Here is a 20715-nt window from a genome sequence, read left to right as displayed (position 1 = left end):
CCTTCACGTGCCATGGATGTCTGTAAATGCCATTAGAAATAAGACTTTTAATTTTTTTGTGCTGCAGAAAATAGAATGAGCCGTATAACAGTTTTTCCGACTAACGAAGTAGTTCCAGTTTCACTGAAGAGGACCGTAGTTGAACATTCACTTCTAGTTCCGTGCATATATCAGTATATTGAGATTTTGCTTTTTCAATATAACCATTTTCCCATACACATCAGTATTTTTGTGCATTGCTGCCAGGTAATCAGGTTCGTTCCAGTAGCATTTCTGTTATTCATCCGCTGGGTAAAATTTGCACCCATTCGCCATTCCCCAGTCGGCCGTAGGCCGTATTTGGTTGACAGTGTATCTTAATCGTGTTATTTTTATCCGAATTTACATAAATTATCCCGAGGCATTTCTTGTATTAGTGCAGGAAGGACAGTATTGAACAATAACAGTTATACGGGACTGAAGGAATGCCTACAAAAATTGTTTGACCGATAATAACCATATAATTTTGGCAGCTGATGAGATCATGGACACGGAAGAGACTCAAGACATTCTTGTAAGTATCCCTGCCGCCCTTTTTAGCAAAATGTTTGGTATTATTTCACTTATGGACATTAATTGCTTTCAACATAAAATATAGGTTTTTCTGTTGTATTATGATGTGATTTGAATGATTTTGAGGTTTATTTCCATCGCAAATGAATACTTATCCTTCCCCGGCAAATGATATACTGTATACAAAATTAATAAAATTACGACTTGTCAGAATACTGCACCCCCCTCTCCATAGCTAATACGGCAAAACTGTGTTTACTGATTACAGTTTTGCCGTATTAGCTATGGAGAGGGGTGCAGTATTCTGACAAGTCGTAATTTTATTAATTTTGTATACAGTATATCATTTGCCGGGAAGGATAAGTATTCATTTGCGACGGAAATAAACCTCAAAATCATGTAAATCACATCATAATACAACAGAAAAACCTATATTTTATGTTGAAAGCAATTAATGTCCATAAGTGAAATAATACCAAATGTTTACAGGAGTTTGCAGAGGGAGGGAGCTCAATAGGCGAGATAGAATTTTGCACTCATGGGTTGGTCAAAAAAGGTTAGGTTGAGGTGTAGTCCCGTAAAAAATACTGACGTACCCGTTGTCCATAGTTTTTCGAAGGTTGACAGGGGGTCTAGGTAGCCCCAGCCTTTTAGGATGTGGTGGCCCAGGGTAGATTTGATGAGAGTTGAACTGAATTCAGTTATAAAAGTGGTTTTTCTCAGAGCCTTTGTTTTCGGAAATGCCTCGTTAAATCTAAATCCCCTCTCCCAGTTTGGGGGAATGGCTACAATAATAGTTTGAGGCATCCCTACTGAAACATGCCTTTGTTCCCGTGTTAAGCAGGCTTCGACCCGTGGAAATAATGTGGGAATTTCAAACCTGAAAGCCCTAGGTACTGGGTTATACCAAACTGGGGAGCAAAGCCCCTTTCTGGAATCCCCCTCCCCCACCTAATCTGAACTACAGTGCCATAAATGTAAGTGCCTTTGAGAAATCCATCTGAATTTAGGTTACCTTAACTTAGTTGCTGGGTTTCACCTGCTTGGGGAGAGAAGTGACATAATCGTAAAAAAGCAGAAAAGTTGTGCACATTTCAATGGGCTGTGGCCTGTTTAAAAGCATATTAGGTAATTCTATATATTAGCTCCGTGCCTGTTTTTACCTTTTCAACTGGTTTTTTCTACACTTTTAGGGGTTCTGATACTTTCGGTGCATCTGTTTGTTGTCGGCCAAATGGAGTGTCCCTTCGCTGTGTTTAGTACTGGCCTGGGGGGGTTTGGGTACCCATACGTTAACAAGTTATTGCACTTGCCAGATGGGATATGAACCGTTCAAAACAGATGTACCCGTGCTCTGTCTTGTGAAGATCGTGTATGGAAACCCCTTGTTGGATAGACTTCAGGGGTTAATTACAGGTTAATTAGACTCGAGCGCCAAAAATGAAAGGTAAATTCATAATTAGCAACCAAAAAACTGTAGAAAAAGTCAAGTTATAGTGCCGTCGGCGACGCGGAGCTACCCTATAGTTCTACCGCATATCAAAGACATTTTTGGTAATTCTAAGCCGGCTGTCCGCGGTGAACTAGCCTATGGCAGTTGACGTTTTCCTATGTTATTTTACCTGCTGAACAAGAATTTAAAATAATATTTTGTCGGTTGGCTGTAACTAAAATGTAATTGACCCTTGAAAACTGCATGTCTGTACCAGTGGGCAGAGAGAACTGCCAGTGGTCACACACAGCTCAAAGTTAAATTACAGTTTAGCAGCAGCTGACCGGCAAAATATTACCTTAAAATCTTGTCAAGCAAGTAAAATAACATAGAAAAACGTCAATTGCCATAGTCTAGCTCCACTGCACACTATTCGAAGCTTTTGTAAATGGGAAACAAAACATTACCATTTCTGCTCTCAACTTGGGTGGCCTATAGGTTGCTGTAGCAGAATGGTGCTGCGCACCTTATCTGCATTTTTAAAGATTACTGCAAGCTCGTATGTTCTGGCAAGAGGTAATTACTTTAAATTCTTGCTCAGCAAGTAAAATAACATAGGAAAATGTCAATTGCCAGTCTCTTGCAGTTCTCACTAAGCGCAGAAAACCGGCAACTGGTGAATCAAAAGCTAGCGCATGCGTGTTAAGGCTTAGAATCAGTAGTACTAGTAATGAATGAAAAGTGCCTTTGGAACGGCTCCCATTATCCATTTATTCACCCTTCTTTTTACGCTTGTTTTTTGTGTTCCAAAGGACATATATAACAGGAAATACAACAATAAGGTACCGAAACCTTTTCCTAAGTTATTTACCCCACCAAAAAACCCAAATTCCCAACGGGTCTCCCTTACTGTTAGCTATTCTCGAAAGGGTTTTTCCACACCAGTTCTAAGATAATTTACAGTTTAATTACAGCTAAGCGACAAAATATTCTTTAAATTCTTGTTCAGCAGGTAAAGTTCTATAGAAAAACGTCAACTGCCATAGGCTAGCTCACCGCAGACAGCCGGCTTAGATCTACCACATTTTTCAGCAGGGATGCATCCTAACCCAACCTTCCCTCAACTAACCCGAACCAAGGCACCGCCAGGTGTGTAACGAACTGGTATTGTGTTTGTTTCGGCAATTCTGAGCAATAGTTCCACATCATTTTAGGAAGTTAAAACCTAAGAAATTGCTCAAAAACTCTTGCTTTTTTTTACTGCAGTATCAATAAAACTGTGGGTAAACCCTTTCAACCACTCAACAATCTAGGGGAACCACAGGTGGGAACCAGGGGTTTTGGGTGGGGGAGACAAAGTTGGGGAAAATCAGTAAAATGAGTAAAATATCAGTCAAAACAATGTTAAATGGAAAAAGGCCTTGGAGGAATGCTGCTTCGCAGCTTATCCGCATTTTAAAAGATTCTTGGCAAGCTCCTATGTCTGCAAGAGGTAATATCTGTATTCAGTGTAGAATATAGGTAGTTGGGGCTCTGCCCCCACACCCCCCTTCATTGTATTTCCAGTCACCAAAGGAACTTAAAACATCACATACCTGGTCAGTAATCTGAATATACCAACACTGAGATTCTCCATGGTATCTAATGGCTCTGCAGTGCAGACTGACCACCAGAAAACAAAGATGGCTAACCTTTCTTGAAAATATTTTTCTGCGACAAGAAACAAAAGAAAATCAAAAGTGTTTAGTACAGACCCCCTCATTGGCTATAGTGACGTAATGACTCACGTAATTGGTTACTTTTTAAAAAAAGACAGGTGATTGGTTGTCATAGTCTTTCAGAACTACATTCTTATGAGGATTTTTGCATGTTGTGCATTCAGTTTACAAACAGCAGCACACCGATCACATCATTTTTGGACTTAGTTTTTGATTGAAGCATTTTAAATTGGAGTGGCTTATTTTATTACTTAGAATTGTCTCCCCAACCTGTAATAAAAAGTGGACGATTCTTCAGTATATTTATGATCAACGTAGGTGTCTATTTTTCACTGAAACGGGTGTGGAACTGTTGCTCAGATTTACCTTTGTTTCCCGTCAGTAGACCAGCAATGCCTCCCTAGACATCATATCTATGGGTAAAACACGAAAGAATATTTCTTGTTTTGAGGTAAAATGGGTATATGTGCTGTCAGTGACTAGTGCTGGCCATTATGAACAAATGATAACCCAATTCTGACCTGTGAAGACTTTCATGTGCTATAAAATATTTTTTTAGAATGGAAAAATTCACTTTCTTGTGTTACAGTCTTAGGTCAGAACTACAATATAGAGGGACAGTGGCCCATTTTTAATCAGGAGGTTTTTATATTTTTGTATATTCTTAAGACAAATCTTGGTCAGGTTTCCTGGCCACTTAAAGACCTGGCGCCGTAGGTTAGGTCAGAATGCATCCCAGCACTTTTCTCTTAAATTTGTAGTGTTCTAGGTCAGGTTAGGTGAGGGGACCAGGGAACAAAGCCACCTCCACCACATAAGGACCTGTCTTGCTCTGCTAAGTTGGGATTCATCATTGTTACTGGCCGTATTATATTTTAATACTTCATAAGTTTATGGGATATTGTTAGTGCTGAGCTTTGTACCTAACAAATACTTTTATGGGAATTACACTTTACAGTACACAACTGAAGGTAAGCCAGAATATTGTGTTTAATTGTGTATACAAGTCCTTGATAAGTAAGCTGGAGATAAGTTTGTGACATTATGCCTCATGGAGAGTGAGTGCCAGCTTGAAATATTAGAGACAGTCTTTCATAAATATAGGTATGAAAATATTAGCATATTCCCAAATTTATATAAAAGTCAGTAAGGCCTAAAAGCATTGTGTAATTTCCTTTCTCATAAGGGATGCATCCTAATCTGACCTGACCTCCAGTATAACTTAACCTTAGGTGCTGGATAACAGTTGTCTGGGGGCTCATCCTACAGCCTAATTTGATGTTATGTACTATAAATTACAAACTACATAACCTTGCTTAGATAACTTGGTATCGAACTGAACCCTTGAATTTCTCACCAAGCCATGAACCATAGCCTATATTTTTTCTGGCTGCCTATATATTTTATACTGGGAGAAGTTAGAAATCATCCAGGGACTTCATTAGTAGAAGCTTTAAAGCACTTACCAGGTATGTTTCCCAAGTACTCTGGGACAAATATAAAATATCATATCACATAAATGCTGGTGTTCAGTGCATGCACTTCAAGCAGCTAAAACATACCAAACATGAAGTAACAAAACACTTAGCAGTACATATCTGATTTATTATTCACTGCTGCTCATATTCCCCAATTGAAAAAACCCAAGCTGACCATCATTTGACCATCTCTGATATCAAAACTCTGTGTTGAGAAAATTAAAAAACATTTATTTTCCTCTGTGCCTCGTTATTAGTCAAAATCACATCAGAAACTGGGACCTGTTCCAATTCACTGACAAGTAATCATTTTTAGAAGCTTAAAGGGCCAAAGTCACATCAAAGGCTACAAGAGCCTGCTGCTTCCAGATTCACTGGAAGTGGGGGATTTTATTCCCCTCAAAATTAAATTATGGTTTTGGCAGAATGACATGAGATGGTCTAATTTTCCATTATACAGAAATAAAAAATCTCCTAGCACGCTACACGCAGTCTTCACCAACTCTAGAGGTCGGAATTAGTTGATACAGAAAATTTGTAAAGGTCTGTCACTTCATATTTAACAAATAATTAACCAGCAAAGAAATGCACGTCTCCTTAAAAAAAAAAATAGTACGGTACATTCCTATGCTTTTCAACCGTGGCAGTGATATCTGGCAAGGAATTGTATGTCAGGTAATGTAAAATTAACAAAAACCAAAACTGATTCATTGCAGACTTGATGACATCATATATTAAAGCTAAAGGAGACATTATAGATGACCATAGCTATTGTGATATCATTGTAAAAAGATTAGATCTGTGGGTGGGCATAGGTAGGGATTGCATCATAAGACCTGCCAAGTGGCTGACACTGCCTGCATTTGTTTTGTGGAAATGGTTGATCCTCGGACTCCTTACAGTGTTTGTTTCCTCCTTTAGTGCATGAATTGGAAATCCTCTCCTAGCTTTTTCCCCTGATACCTATAATCCTGCATTTCAGTTCTCCATGTTAAATCAGGCCTGGGTACAAAAGTGTTTATGACTCCATTTCATCAGTATTTCTCCATTAGGAAGTACTCCATTACTGTCTTTTTCTTGAAGCATGTAGCCTCAACATTTCATAATTGATTACTCTGCTTATAATGCCAATGAAACCACTAGGTCTGTCCTCCAAGATTTCACAAAGCAGCAGCGTGCAGTTGGTGACAGGCCCTTACTCTGACAAGGGCATTAGCCTGTTGATGGTGACAGACCCTTACTGTGAGCAGGGCATTAGCCTGTTGATGGTGACAGACCCGTGCTGTGAGCAGGACATTAGCCTGTGGATGATGACAGACCCTTACTGTGAGCTGACCATTAGCCTGTGGTTCGTAGCAGACCCTTACTGTGAGCTGGCCATTAGCTTGTGGTTCGTAGCAGACCCCTACTGTGAGCTGGGTATTAGCCTGTGAATAGTGAGAGGCTCTTACTGTGAACAGCGCGTTGCTGGTAAAGTAATTTTGGGTGTTATATAATCAGGAATATGGGTGATATATCAGATTTAATTCATTAAGTTTTGACGTTACTCCTGTTCATTATTTTGTCAGTACTTCACCAGGCGAATGATGCGGGATGTTCAGATCTTTATAGATTTCAGTGTTTTCAAACGTATGCACAACAAATGAAAACATTTTGATACAGATTTGGTTTCAGTTTGTTTCTCCTTGCTAATTATGCATGATATACAAAGTCAAAGGAAAAGCACATTAGCTTAAATGAGACCTGAACTGTATTTCAGGTAATTACATAAGTATCAGAATTCGAAACCACTCACGTCAGGGTTATAATTTTGGTACATTTGGCCGTAACTAGAAACTACATTGTATTACCAGCAAAATGAATAAAGTTTTATAAAATTTTCTGATAGACTCCTCACTGTTGCAAACTCGTCGAGACACCACCACTACTTTGATCGTTTGTTTATGACTCGTAAGATCTCCATTTTTTTAGTAAAACATCCTTTTGATACGAATAAGGTATAGAACCCTGTAGCTAAAAGAAGTAAATCATTGCTTGGAAACTGAAACTAGTGGAGGAAAGCCTGATACCAGCAAAGTCAACTGATTGTCGTATAATTGGGATCACCGATTTTGTGGCAACTTGGAGCCTAACAAAACCTTACAACCAGTAAACTGTGCAACGTAAACAAGTATCACTCAGCCTCTCGAGAACTACCTTGCCACAGAGGTTGAGGTGTATCACAAATTGATTCAGATTTATCAACAGAAACATTGAAAGGTCTTGGTTTGGGAGCTGCAACTTCGTCAGGAACTTGAAGTCCGTTGTAGGACTCTAAGCCAATGTTTTGAGGGTAAATACCAGTTAGTTACACCTTGAGTGGAAACGTTTTTCGATACTACAGTTTAAGTTTCCAAATTGTTTTAACAGTGTGGCGATATCCTAGAGAATAGTTTATGGGTGACTTGCAGTCACGATTACTAGAGAGGTTGACATAGATAACTTTCGCCAGATTCGAGCAATACCGGAAAATGTTTGAAGGACATTAAGAAGAAAAGGAAGATCATGACGTTTTTTTTTATGAATCTTTTTCAGAAAAAAATTATGAATATGAGTATGTTGATAAAAGTCAGGGAGAGAAATAGCCTAATTAGTTATCGAGAGACCAGTAAAACTGATGAAACAGCTGATACAGAAGCTTCATCTACAATATACATTGAAGAGTAGAAGAAAGTTACTTACAGAAAGGGTTAAGTCAAAGGAAGGGAGTGAAGCAGACTGAATCATCAGTTCATTCCCAGATTCCTTTATAATGTCAAGATTAATGACAGGATTCTTTTGTATATCTGACAGAGGCTGCAGGACGTATGCAAGAACGTTGACATAATCCCATGATATGCTACGTGATCAACAGACATTATTCGATTACGTGATCGCCAGACGATTACATGTTGCAGAACATATTGATAAATTTAACTTGTATTTATAATCGGGAAATCCAGCCTTATGACCTACAAACTACATTATAGCATTATTTATAAAATTATTATGGCAGCATTTCTAAGTTTAAGTTCCATCATTTCTCTCAGGAACAAGCTGAATAAGCGTATATTTCTAAGAGGAGAAAAAAAAGTTTAGTTAAGGATGTTGAAAATGCCACATCAGAGCTCTCATCTGTTAAGACACTTATGAACTGACTTTATCTATGATCTTGGTGCGCTGTAGAATGTTTAATCAGGGGCACACACAAAAAAAGAGGTTTTCAGAGGAAATTATAGAAAAACAGAAGCCAGAAAAGGAATGTTTTATAGTTAAGAAAAGAAAAAACTACGTTTGGGTTTCACGGAAAGAGGCATCGGAAATCTAAACCCCTTAGGGGGATAGTGCCGTCAGGCACCTCATGCGGTGCACTGTAGGCACTACTAAAGGCTCTTTGCAGCGTGCCTTCGGCCCTAGCTGCAACCCCTTTCGTTCCCTTTACTGTACCTCCTTTCGTATTCTTTTTTCCATCTTAACTTTTCACCCCCTCCTAACAATTGATTCATAGTGCAACTGCGAGGTTTTCCGCCTATTACACATTTCAAACCTTTTCCGTTTCGGCGTTGAATGACCTCATAGGTCCAAGTGCTTGGCCTTTGGCCTAAATTCTATATTTAATTCAATTCAGTTCAGTCGGAAACCTGAATGCTAAATGTACTGTGGTGTTCAGAGAAAGAGGCATAGAAAAACTAAAAGGAAAAACAAAAACGCCAAATAAGTCAATTTTGAGTGGAAGAGGCACAGAAAAACTATACTCCCTAAGTTTTATATTACCTCAATATGTTAAGCAGCTCCAATCTATCCTAAATACAATTAATATTACGTTGAATAATTTTTTTTTTATAAAAGCAAATAAATTGTGTACAAATCATTTAAGGTGGAGAAAGGTGGAATCTACTTGAAACTTCCACGGTTGAAATATTCCCTCAAAAACCACCATTTCTAAAACTTTTAACTACTTCAGTTTAATTGGCAATCGCTCCGTAGTTCACTTTTTTTCCCGGCCGAAACTTCGGCGCTGTCTAAGTGGCGATATTAATGATGAATTCATTGGCAAGGGTTTTTATCTAAGTATACGGCAATTATAAAGCGTGGTTTTGCTCACATAAAGCGTATATATGCACGCTCATAGGTAGATATTGTACACTGTTATGTTCGTAGGTATTTTTATTCGTAGCATTTATACACAGAGTACTTGGGCATGTTTTGTGAAATTTCTGAGTTTGATTTCCATAACTTAACTCGTCATTTCAGTTCCATACATGTGTCTAGTAAAAAGGTCCAGCGAATTTCTTTTAAGAGATTATCTACTAACTCCCAAGGAAACCCTATTAAGATTATCAATGAAGTCGAGAAAGTTTATCGTATAGGAAATTGGTAGAGAGAGAGATTTAAACTTCTTCCCTAGATCCCTTGGGTGTCTACCCCTAGCCAGCATTATTAACGAGCCTCTATTGATCGACGTCTACAGCGATGTGTTCCAGAGCAAGGAGATGGTTTCTGAGAGAGAGAGAGAGAGAGAGAGAGAGAGAGAGAGAGAGAGAGAGAGAGAGAGATTTTGGTTTATGAAATCTACGCTGTCGAACCAAGCACGGGGGCACTGTCGGTAATTCAGCGCTGAAGACAATGAAAAAAGGGAGTTGGAGCTGTTGGACAGCACACTAAAGACCCAGAAAATCAAGAGATGAAGGAGCTAAACGTGGAACTGGGAGAAAATCCCAATCCACGGTGGGACTAAGACGTGGAGGTTTAGAGGGGAAGGACAGCAAGATTGAAAAAAGGAATCGGCAAGGGAACACCCTTTAGTAGTACCCAAGGTCCTTTAAATATATTCTGAGTATATTTAAAGGAACTTGGTAATACCTACGGTACACGCCTGAGGTGGACTGACGGTACTACCTAGAGAGAGAGAGAGAGTGCGCTCAACTGCCTTTTCGGCTGTTTGTATTCTGCTATGCTTCTCTGACTTCGGTCCGCACAAGAAAACTTGAGTTTTTTCATATTTTCATACCGATGGATGTCTGTGATATATTGCTATACAGACCAGTCTGTCAGTAGATACATGCATTCAGACACAGATTCTATCACGGCAATGAGTTGGGAACTAATTAGATGATGTCTTCTTAAACACTGAAAGTTGGGAAGTACTGTAGAGGCATTCACTTGTTAAACATCAGAAGTTAAATGTCATGGTGATTTGCTAACATCAAAATGTGTTGAGAGCAATTCTGTTACTTGGAAAAATAGATTTAGGTGGAAATTCTGTCTGTTTAAGATTATGGAAGTTAAGTATACCTTAGTTTAACCAGACCACTGAGATAATTAACAGCTCTCCTAGAGCTGGCCCGAAGGACTTATTTTTACGTGTCTAAGAGCCAGTTGGTTACCTAGCAACGGGACCTACAGCTTATCGTGGAATCCGGACCACAGTATACCGAGAAATGAATTTCTATCACGAGAAATAAATTCCTCTACTTCTTCATTGGCCGGTCGGAGAATCGAACGCGGGCCCAGCAGAGTGCTAGCCGTAAACTATACCGACCCGTCCAACGAGGAACTAAATCAGTGGAAGTAAAATACTCTATACAAGTCAGGTTTTGCACTGCGTTTTCTGTCCAACCTTTCTCGTACATGTAATTCAGAGCAAATAAATGAGGGCAGAATACACACGGACTCCCTGTGGCCTGAAGAGACGGACGTGCCGCTCTTCAGGCAATTTCAGTGAACTGGATCTTTTTATCTTTTTTTTTCTTGTCAAGGGTTCTATTCGATATTTCTGGGAATCTCATTCCACTTGGATTTCCTGTACTGTTGCCTGACGAAGGACGTAGAAATATTAGTGTCACCTTCTCTCTTGTTTCTCTTTCGCATTTTGGAGTGCAATTGCATTTCCCTGGGGATTAGATTAATGACTCCATTATCGTCTTGTAGCGTTTTATTCTATTTTATTGGTGATTTTCATCCGGCTGCGCAGCAAAATAGGTTGCATCTATAACGAAGCAGTTATGAGTAAGATAGTGACTTATTTTATTTTTTAGCCCCCGCTTCGTTGTCAGTTTTCTTGCAGCCTGTTTTAATAGACGGGGTTCCTTCTAAATATAGTAATATCAATATATTCACTGGCATATGCTGAAATAACATGAAGGGGAAAGTAATATTAAAGGTGGATAAATAATAAACGGGAAAGACCTATGAAAAAACTGAGGAAAAGCTTGGATTTTAGTTCAGATTCTTAAAAAAATCTTTTTCATTATTATTATTATATTATTTTGGTTGTATATTCATGAGAACTCGTAGGTTTTGGGTAGCGCCGTCAGTGCACCTCATGCGGTGTAATGTAGGCATTACCTAAGGTTCCTTGCAGCGTCCCTTCGGGCCCTAGCTGCAACCGCTTCCATTCCTTTTACTGTACCTCCGTTCATATTCTCTTTCTTCCATCTTGGTGTCCATCCTCTCCTAACAATTGATTCATAGTGCAACTGCGAGGTTTTCTTCCTGTTACACCTGTCAAACTTTTTCACTCTCAATTTCCGTTTCAGCGCTGAATGGCCTTAGTTGCCTTAGGCATGTATGCCTAAAATCATTAATCAATCAATCGTAGGTTTTATCTTTGCTGTCTTGCGTTATTCTGTGGCCGAAGCTCTCTGTAAATTCCAAGCCGGTCTTTATTTTCCGGCCATGGAAATGCGAGAGAACATAAATACAGTGAAGGTATTTGCTTAGAAAAATAATGCTTCCCCTGCATTACCCTTGTAAAACCGGGGAAAATGCAAAATAGAATGCGAGGACGATACGTTATCAAAACTTTTTTTTTTTCCACGGACGGGAAATTGATGGTATGATTACGGCCTGCTCGATACCTGGGGAATTGAATCCATTTGTTTCGAATTTTGTGAAATATTAAGTTAATTACTTTATTTGTAACCGTTGATACGAAAAAATAATGATTTCAGGCTTGTTTTTTTTCTGCTTGGTATCAGCAACTCATTATAAGTTCACGAAGTAAATGACAGAACTGAAATGAGGTAACGATTACATTATTCAGCTTTCATCATTAATACCCTTTTGGCTTCAGAGACAGTGCCCAGTCTCACATGCGACACATTTGTCAGAAAAATGTTTATTTCCAGAGAGTTAATGGCAATAATCATAATGATCGTTTGCCTATGGCGATCATAGTGGCGTTAAAAAAACAATTATTTTACTCGGGTTAAATCATTCCTTAAATTTGATATATCTGTAGAATTATTTTGAAAGATGTTAGTTCAGACTAGCGAAAATAATGTAAGGTTTGTATTTTTATATATCTGGCCGTCTAATTTACTGATTTTCTTGAGGAGAAGAACAAATGCAGCTTGTTTTCATTAACTGCCATGCCATTCAGTATTCATATCCTTCTATTTTAAATTCTCTCTCTCTCTCTCTCTCTCTCTCTCTCTCTCTCTCTCTCTCTCTCTCTCTCTCTCTCTCTGTTGTTTCAATCCAAGCTCTGTTATCTTACCCTTTGCATTCCAACCCCTTTTCCAATTCCATGAAACATCCACTTAACAGTTCCTCTGGGTACTTTATCGAAACGAGAATTTCGAGAAGCCAGCGACTTGACCGAATCCCCCCCCCCCACCAACTTATTCCAAATTTGAATTCTGACGTTGTAATTTTCCCAAGAACAGCTCCTCTCTGTCTGGCATAGCTGAGGTAAGGTTTTCTTTCGAGTGGTGCCTCTTGAGAAAACGGAGAACGTTAATTTTTATGCGGTCCTTTTATCTACTTTTGGAGTGAAACGCAAGACTCTGTGGAGTGTTCTAAATAGTACAGGTGAGGATAATTGGCGTTATAGTTTTACTGTTGCGTAACATTGTCGAGGTACATGCAGTCGCTCCAAAAACCTTATTACTTAGGCCTGAACGTTGTTAACCTTTAGCTCGCACAGTCAATAAGAGAGCGCTTAAAAATATGTCAATACATAGGACTGTGGTAAGGCAACGCACAAAATCGTATGTCTCGATACAGTTTTCTATCAAATTTTTGTTAATGCACCCCGAGTCGATTTATAACGCTTCTTAGTCGAGAGATTTCTGTTTGTCCAGTAATCTAATTGGAAGTTTTCTCTTCTCACTTTTTTGCTCTCTCGCATCGTTAGAGGTAAATGCTAATTATGATAGAGTGAGGAGCTATCACGACTATGATAGCCTGAATGTTTTAATGAGTTCCTCAGTGACGTCCACTTGCACAATACCTCCCCGTGTTCATTCACTCATTATTGTTACTCCAGATACAGGTATGCATTTTTGATAAACCTAAAAGAAGGATATTGATATTTTCTATTCCATTCTCGCCCTTTCTCCGTTGTTTAGTATAAAGTGGCGGTTATCGTCGTGTTGCCAGAATCTTGAAGGATAAAATTCTTATTGTACTACTGATGCATCTCAAAAGTTGAGACATTTTTAAGACAAATTCGTACAGACTTGCGTAACCTTTTTCTGGTTTCAAACCGCACTTAACAATAACAGAGGTAGAAAGAACGGTGCATATATGTAAGGAGCAATGCTGCCATCCATTAGGATGCATCCCTCTTTCGCACCCGTTCAGAATTTTCAGTGTATATAAGATTTGGGTTTTAGAGCAAAAGACTGGTAAAAACCACCGTAGGTGTTGGCATGAATTGCGTGTTACTGATATATTATGGCCCTTGGGTTGGGTTCTTTTCTCACCGGTACCGGAAAAGTTCTTTTTCTAGTTTTTGAACGTTGCTAAGTTTATTATATTTCCCAGTTTCTTGAATGCTACAGGTTTCTCTGATCTGTCTGACCACGCAGTGCTGCGTGTCTACTTATTGTAAATTTCTCTCTCTCTCTCTCTCTCTCTCTCTCTCTCTCTCTCTCTCTCTCTCTCTCTCTCTCTCTCTCAGTACTTATTCTTTTTTCTTATCCTCTGCATTCCAGATCCTTTTCCAGTTCTATGAAACACCCATTAAGCAATTTTACCGGTGCTTTTTCAAAAGAGGGATTTCGAGAAGTCAGTGACTTGACCAACTCGTCTCCCACTTATTCCAAACTTCACTTCTGTCTTCATAACTTTTCCCAGAAAAAAATCTCTTTCAGGCATTGCTGGAATATGATTTTGTCTCAGGCTCGCTTCTGGTAAAAAAAAAAAAAAAAAAAAAAAATTGACGCAAGCAAAGATGATAATCTTATAGCGCTAACTCCACTCTTTGAGCATGTTCGTATTTTTCGAACGCTGACCTTGAATAAATTAGCCCCGTAGGGGGCTAGTGCCGTCAATGCACCTCACGTAGTGTACTGTAGGCATTACTTAAGGGTCTTGGCAGCGTCCCTTCGGCCCCTAGCTGCAACCCCTTTCATTCATTTTACTGTACCTCCTTTCCACCCTCTCCCAACGATCCTTTTATAGTGCAACTGCGAGGTTTTCCTCCCGTTACACCTCTCAGATCTCCTTACTGTCAATTTCCGTTTCAGCGCTGAATGACCTCATAGGTCCCAGCGCTTGGCCTTTGGCCTAAATCCTACACTCTATCTGTCTTGAATCAGTTAGACTAGAGGTAAGAAAGAGATTCAAAATTTTCAATTCGATAAGGCACGACAGGAGACAATAAATTTGAACTTCTCACTCCCCTCAGTTCCAGTTACCAATCAAACATTTATTTAAAATGCAAGCGAGTCAAGAGAGGGTTTTATTCAGAGGTTTCATTATTACAACATTTAACATGAAAAACGTAGAATTATTCAGATTTTGTTGAAGCGTAATTTTTGGGGGTTTGGTGTATATTTCCGTGCTTATATTAAGGAGACACGAAGGATATGTGGTAGTATGGTGAAATCAGAATTGCTTCAGCAACTGTGAAATTTCTCTGTCTTTTGGTAAACATTACAGAATTCTTAACCTTGACCTAAGCTTAGAAGTAGAGGCCCTTTCACAGCTTAATGCGTCGAGCTTTATTTTGAGTCATGGCTTTAAATAACTATGCGAAGGCTCCTGTTGTCCTGTCCGCAAATATACACGTGTATGCAACTGTGGATCCTGTAACCAAAACTTTGTCCTTGAATTACATAGTCATTCCGTTTCCTCTCAAGTCTTTCCAGTGTTCAGTCTTTACTATTCTTATGTAAAATGAAGTAGTTTTACTTCACTTCGGCAGTTCCTCATCCAAGCCTTCCCGTAGTGGGGTAGTGCCGTTAGTGCATCTCATGCGGTGCACTGTAGGCATTACTTAAGGTTCTTGGCAGCGTCCCTTCGGCCTCTTGCTGCAAACCCCTTTCTTTCCTTTTACTGTACCTCCGTTCATATTCTCTTTCTTCTATCTTACTTTCATCTTACTTCCCACCCTCTCCTAACAATTGTTTCGTAGTGCAACTGCGAGGTTTTTCCTCCTGTTGCACATTTAAAACCTTTCTTTCTCACAATTTCCCTTTCAGCGCTGAATGAGCTCATAGGCCCCAGCTCTTGGCCTTTAGCCAAAATTCTATATTCCATTCCATTCTCCATCCAAGCCTAGTATTTGAAATGGTTATTTACTAAGTCGCGTGTGAAGGACCCCTGTGGCTTCGTATATCTTTAAAACTAATAAATTTTGAAGTATATCTTTGTAAACTGAGACTTTTTTTTTTGTACAGCTGCTGCTACTACTATTTTTTTATTTGAAATGCATGCAGTCTTGAAAAATATTTTATTACACACATGTATCAGTGACAAACAGTTTATTCAGCTTAAAGTTATAAGCTAAAGTTAAGTTTGTTAATGTAGAATCCCCTTATAAGACAGTGTAAATATTTTCTTAAGTAATGATAAATTTTCTATTTTCTTTTAGATTTGTAAAAGACTCGTTCTGTGCGCAGGGCAAAACACAGATTGCTTGAAAGATCTCTGGACAGGGCGTTTGGTTAAAGATCTACCGCCAGAAATCATCCTTTTTTCATAATTTTTTTTTTTGGTACGGACATCTAGGAACTAATTTATATGAGCCGCCTTTTGAAGTTTTTGCAGATGGAACAGCTGATCGTGCATACTAAACTGTACTTGAACAACGTACAGGTATAAGTGATGTTGAATATGCTTATTTAACAAGAATAAATACAGAAATTACTGAATTGGTTGGCAATTCTGTACTGTAACCATATTTTTGGTTATTTATCGAACTAAAATATGATAATAAATATCTGGAAATATTTCAGTGATAAACGCGCATTTTAGTCTACAAAACGCTAACGATCTTTGTCCAAGTTGTTGTCTCACGCTCGGGTTGTAGCGTGTGGTAACCAGTTACAATTCTTCAGTTGCCTGCTCCCGTCCACCTCAGGTAGGTAGGACTTGAATAGTCCAAGCTGCACTTTTTCAGTTACTTGATTCCATCACCTAAGGTAGGACTTGACTTGAACGATAATTTCTGCATTCCTTAACGCAGCCGAAATGTTCAGGAACAGTTTCTTTCTGATTTCAAACTCAAATTTGTTCGTATAGGAATCTGTGGTTTATCATTAAACGTGTACTCTAATCAAAGGTAGTTACCAATGCAACAATTGTGGTGGTGAAGGAAGTCATCGTAGGTGAGAGGGGTGGGGAGGGGCCTCACGCGGTGCACTGTAGGCATTACTAAAGGTTCTTTGCAGTGCAGCCTCCCTTCGGCCCCTAGCTGCAACCCGTTTCATTCATTATACTGTACCTCCATGCATGTTCTCTCTCTCCCGTCTTGCTATCCACCCTCTCCAGACAATTGTTTCATAGTGCAACTGCGAAGTTTTCCTCCTGTTACACTTTTCAAACCTGTCTTCTCAATTTCGTTTTCTGCGCTGAATGACACCATAGGTCCCAGCACTTGGCCTTTGGCCTGAATCCTTTATTCTGTTCCTATTGTGTTCTGAAGTAGCTTCAGAGAGTTGATTTGGTGTTAAGCAATCTGTACGTTCTCGATTTTTAGGCTTGAGTGTTTGAAGTCGTCAGCTTTGTGACTACGCTATTGGTCTTGACCATATCGAAGAGTAGAAGTACCATTGCTTATTAGCCTACACTGTTTAGCCACTACTGTTACCTTAGCAGGCAGGTAGAAGATAGGTGTCCTATCTCCTAGGGCTGTGGCTTAATGAAAGGCTGTGGCACAATGAGAATCCTAAAGATCCGTGAGTGTGGCTACATAGTGCACATATAACACAGCAACGTGTGTGTTGTTAGCGCCAATAATGACCCACTGACTGTTTTTATTCCGAACGTTGTAGCCTGTGGCTGTGTAGATTCGAAGACAGGATTATAGGTGACAGGCTATTCAGTAAGTATTGACACTGCTTGTTAGCTGGTGGTTAGTGTCTGCCATACTTGTTCTATACCTTAAGTCCCGGGCAGTGTAGTGGTCTCAGCAAAGTGTACAATATCTGCGCTGTATATATCTTGCAGTTCCATCAGCGGTGGTTTGAGAAGGTGCCATTTTGGTTGCCATTAAGTTCCACATGTACATACATACGTATGTTTAATATTTATATAATATATATAATGTATATATATATATATATATATATATATATATATATATATATATATGTATATATATATATATATATATATATTATATATATGTATGTATGTATAACTGAATCACGAAAATATGGAACGTGATGAATATATAAATAAAGATAAAGTCCACGAAGGAAACGGAAACACTGGAGTGCTGCGAGTCCTTTCGACACTGGTCTGCTAAGTAAAGTACTAGTGTCGAAACGCCTCGCAGCACTCCAGTGTTTCCGTTTCCTTCGTGGATTTTATCTTTATTATATTCATATTGAGGCGCAAATCACGAATTCATTTGATTTGGTTAATAAGTGATGGTCGGCATATTATTTGGTTATCGAAAGAGATAATGCGGCTTAATTTCGCTTGTACTGTACACACACTGTCGAATTCGAGTTCGAGTTCAGTATTAAGTCACACAATATCACTTTACATAGGATTCTCTCTACCTTGTGGAATAACTTAGACCAAGGGGAACAACTTACACCAAGGGGGGATTGTAGTCGATAAGAACATCTGCTAAGCCTTGGATTCGAAAATGTGCCTTTCAGCTCAAGTAAGAGATGGTCGACCTTATCCACTGTGTTGTGCAAACTCCTGTCGAAACCACCCTAATTATGAAGTTTAGCCACCTATACTCACGTTACTTCTTGTATCGCTTGGTAGCTGAATGGATAAATCGACTGTGTATGAACGTATCTAAACCAGAAGGCACAGGGTTGAATCTTGGCGAGCTGCAAAAAAAAAAAAAAAAAAAGACTAATCGACAAACCTAGTTGGTGCCTAGAAGCTCATGATAAGCCTTGTTAAAACCTACTAACAAGATAAACCTCATTAGTGCCTAGAAGCACCACTTCTCTTGTCAATTCGCCTAAAATTAGAACTATCTCAACTGGGGGTATAATTGCGTGTAAGACGACTTGTTTATATTCAGCCAAGGAAGAAGAGCGTGATCCCACTCCTCCTCAATTCTGTGCAGCGTCGTCATGAAGACTTGTTCTCCTGCAAATATGAGGATCCCTTTTTGATGTTCTTATTTATATCTTGAAGCACCATTGTGTCGCTTCACCCAGGCAGAAGGAGACATGTGGGAAAATCTCGTGTTCGTGCTTTCCCCGACCTCTCGGAATTGTTTGCGAGCAAGGTTTTTCCAAGCATTCCGCCCTTCGTTTGGCCTCAAGTGGGAAGAATATATTCTTAGATTCCACGACGCAAAGCCGGACTTTGCTGTCCTGAACTTCGATGTGTAAAAATATTAATTATTTCAGAAAACGCATTAAAATGTCACCAGAGAAGACATACTGCATTACTAAACCCTGTATATACTGTATATATATATATATATATATATATATATAATATATGTGTGTGTGTGTGTGTGTATACATTATAAATGGATATATTGTATATATATATATATATATATATATATATATATATATATATATATATATTATGTATATATATCTATATATAATCTGGGGTGTAAATTATTCCTACTCTAGTAAATTCAATAGTAAATTATATGTGTGGCTTAATATTTGTGAATAAAAAATGACGCGTTGACGAACTATGTACGTATTTATGCATATGTATATAATATTTATATATATACTGTATATATATAAATATATATATATATTTATATATATATATATATATATATATATATATATATATATTTATATATATATATATATATATAAATCATTTGGTAAATCATTTGGTACCTTCTATTAAATTCACCGTTGAAGAGGAAAATAATTGTTCATTACCATTTTTAGATGTTTTGGTTCATAGAAGGGATAGAACTTTTGTGTTTGATGTTTACAGGAAACCTACCAACGTCTGTTCTTATGTCCACTATTATTCAGATCACCACGTTAATGTAAAACTCTGTTTTTTGTAGCATGTTTTTAAGGGCATTAAGGATATGCAGCCCGGAATTCTTAGACTCGGAATTTTGTAAAATTTACGACGTGGGAATTATGTTAAAAAACCAAAGTTTTTAATCGACAAATCTTTACAGAAAGCTAGAAACATTTTTTATTCCAATAACAATAGGGAGCCTTTGGTGAGAGAAAATATTTTGACACTTCCACTTCCATATAACGTAAATCTTTGTTTCATTAAAAAATTACTGAAAATTTTCAAGATAACTGTTGTTTACAAGAATTCAGGGACACTTCAGAATATCATTGTTCGTAACTCCCCAAAACAAATTAATGGCTGTATTTACACGATTCCTTGTGCTGGATGTAGTAATAAATACCTTGGTCAAACTGGTAAAGAACTAGATTATCGTCGAAAACAGCATCGTTACGCAGTTCGAACAGGCCAATTGACAAGTGCTTTATTTGTACATATGAATGATTTTAACCATTGTATAGACTGGAAAAATTCATCTGAGATAATTTTTGTAACCACATTGTTAAGAGAAATATAATTGAATCTGCCTTTATTAAGCATTTTAACAATCAACTTATGAATATTAGTTCGGTCTTTTTAAATTAGATAGTTACCTTGTTCATAAAATTGTAGGGAAGTACAATGTTACCTTTTAGCAATAGCCTGTTCTAACTGTAGTTTCAGTTCTTAAGTATTTTTAAAGTATTTTTTGTTTGGTATGTGACAATTTGACTTCAAACTAGTGATTGCATTCAGTAATGATGTTTAGCTTGTTAGTGGCTTTGATCTTTGTTTTGTGAAGTTTTCTTGTTTATGTCTCTATTTATTTTACTTTGTACCCCGAAGAAGTGTACGCAATACACGAAAGCGCTTGGTACCTGGTCTTTAATTTTCACCTTTCATGTGGTCGTCTACGTATATATTTGTCACGTGCAGTTTGGTGACTTATTGCTGATATATATATATTACATATATATATATATATATATATATATATATATATATATATATATATATATATATATATATATATTATATATATATATATATTATATATATATATATTATATATATATATATTAAATATATATATATA

General features: G+C 38.0%; 1 long non-coding RNA gene across 1 annotated transcript in view; it reads left to right on the top strand.

Moving 5' to 3' along the window:
* The first annotated feature begins 289 nt into the window (after positions 1-289).
* LOC136843332 (uncharacterized) overlaps positions 290-20715 on the top strand; it is a 38521-nt gene continuing 18095 nt past the window's right edge. The window contains exon 1 of the long non-coding RNA XR_010854527.1: positions 290-553. This is a non-coding gene — a long non-coding RNA (uncharacterized lncRNA). The remainder of the gene's footprint in view (positions 554-20715) is intronic.

This window comes from Macrobrachium rosenbergii, chromosome 11, assembly GCF_040412425.1.
Source record: "Macrobrachium rosenbergii isolate ZJJX-2024 chromosome 11, ASM4041242v1, whole genome shotgun sequence".
In the NCBI taxonomy this organism is placed as follows: Eukaryota; Metazoa; Arthropoda; class Malacostraca; order Decapoda; family Palaemonidae; genus Macrobrachium; species Macrobrachium rosenbergii.
Note: the sequence above shows the minus strand (reverse complement) of the source record. Positions and strands in the feature narration are given on the sequence as shown.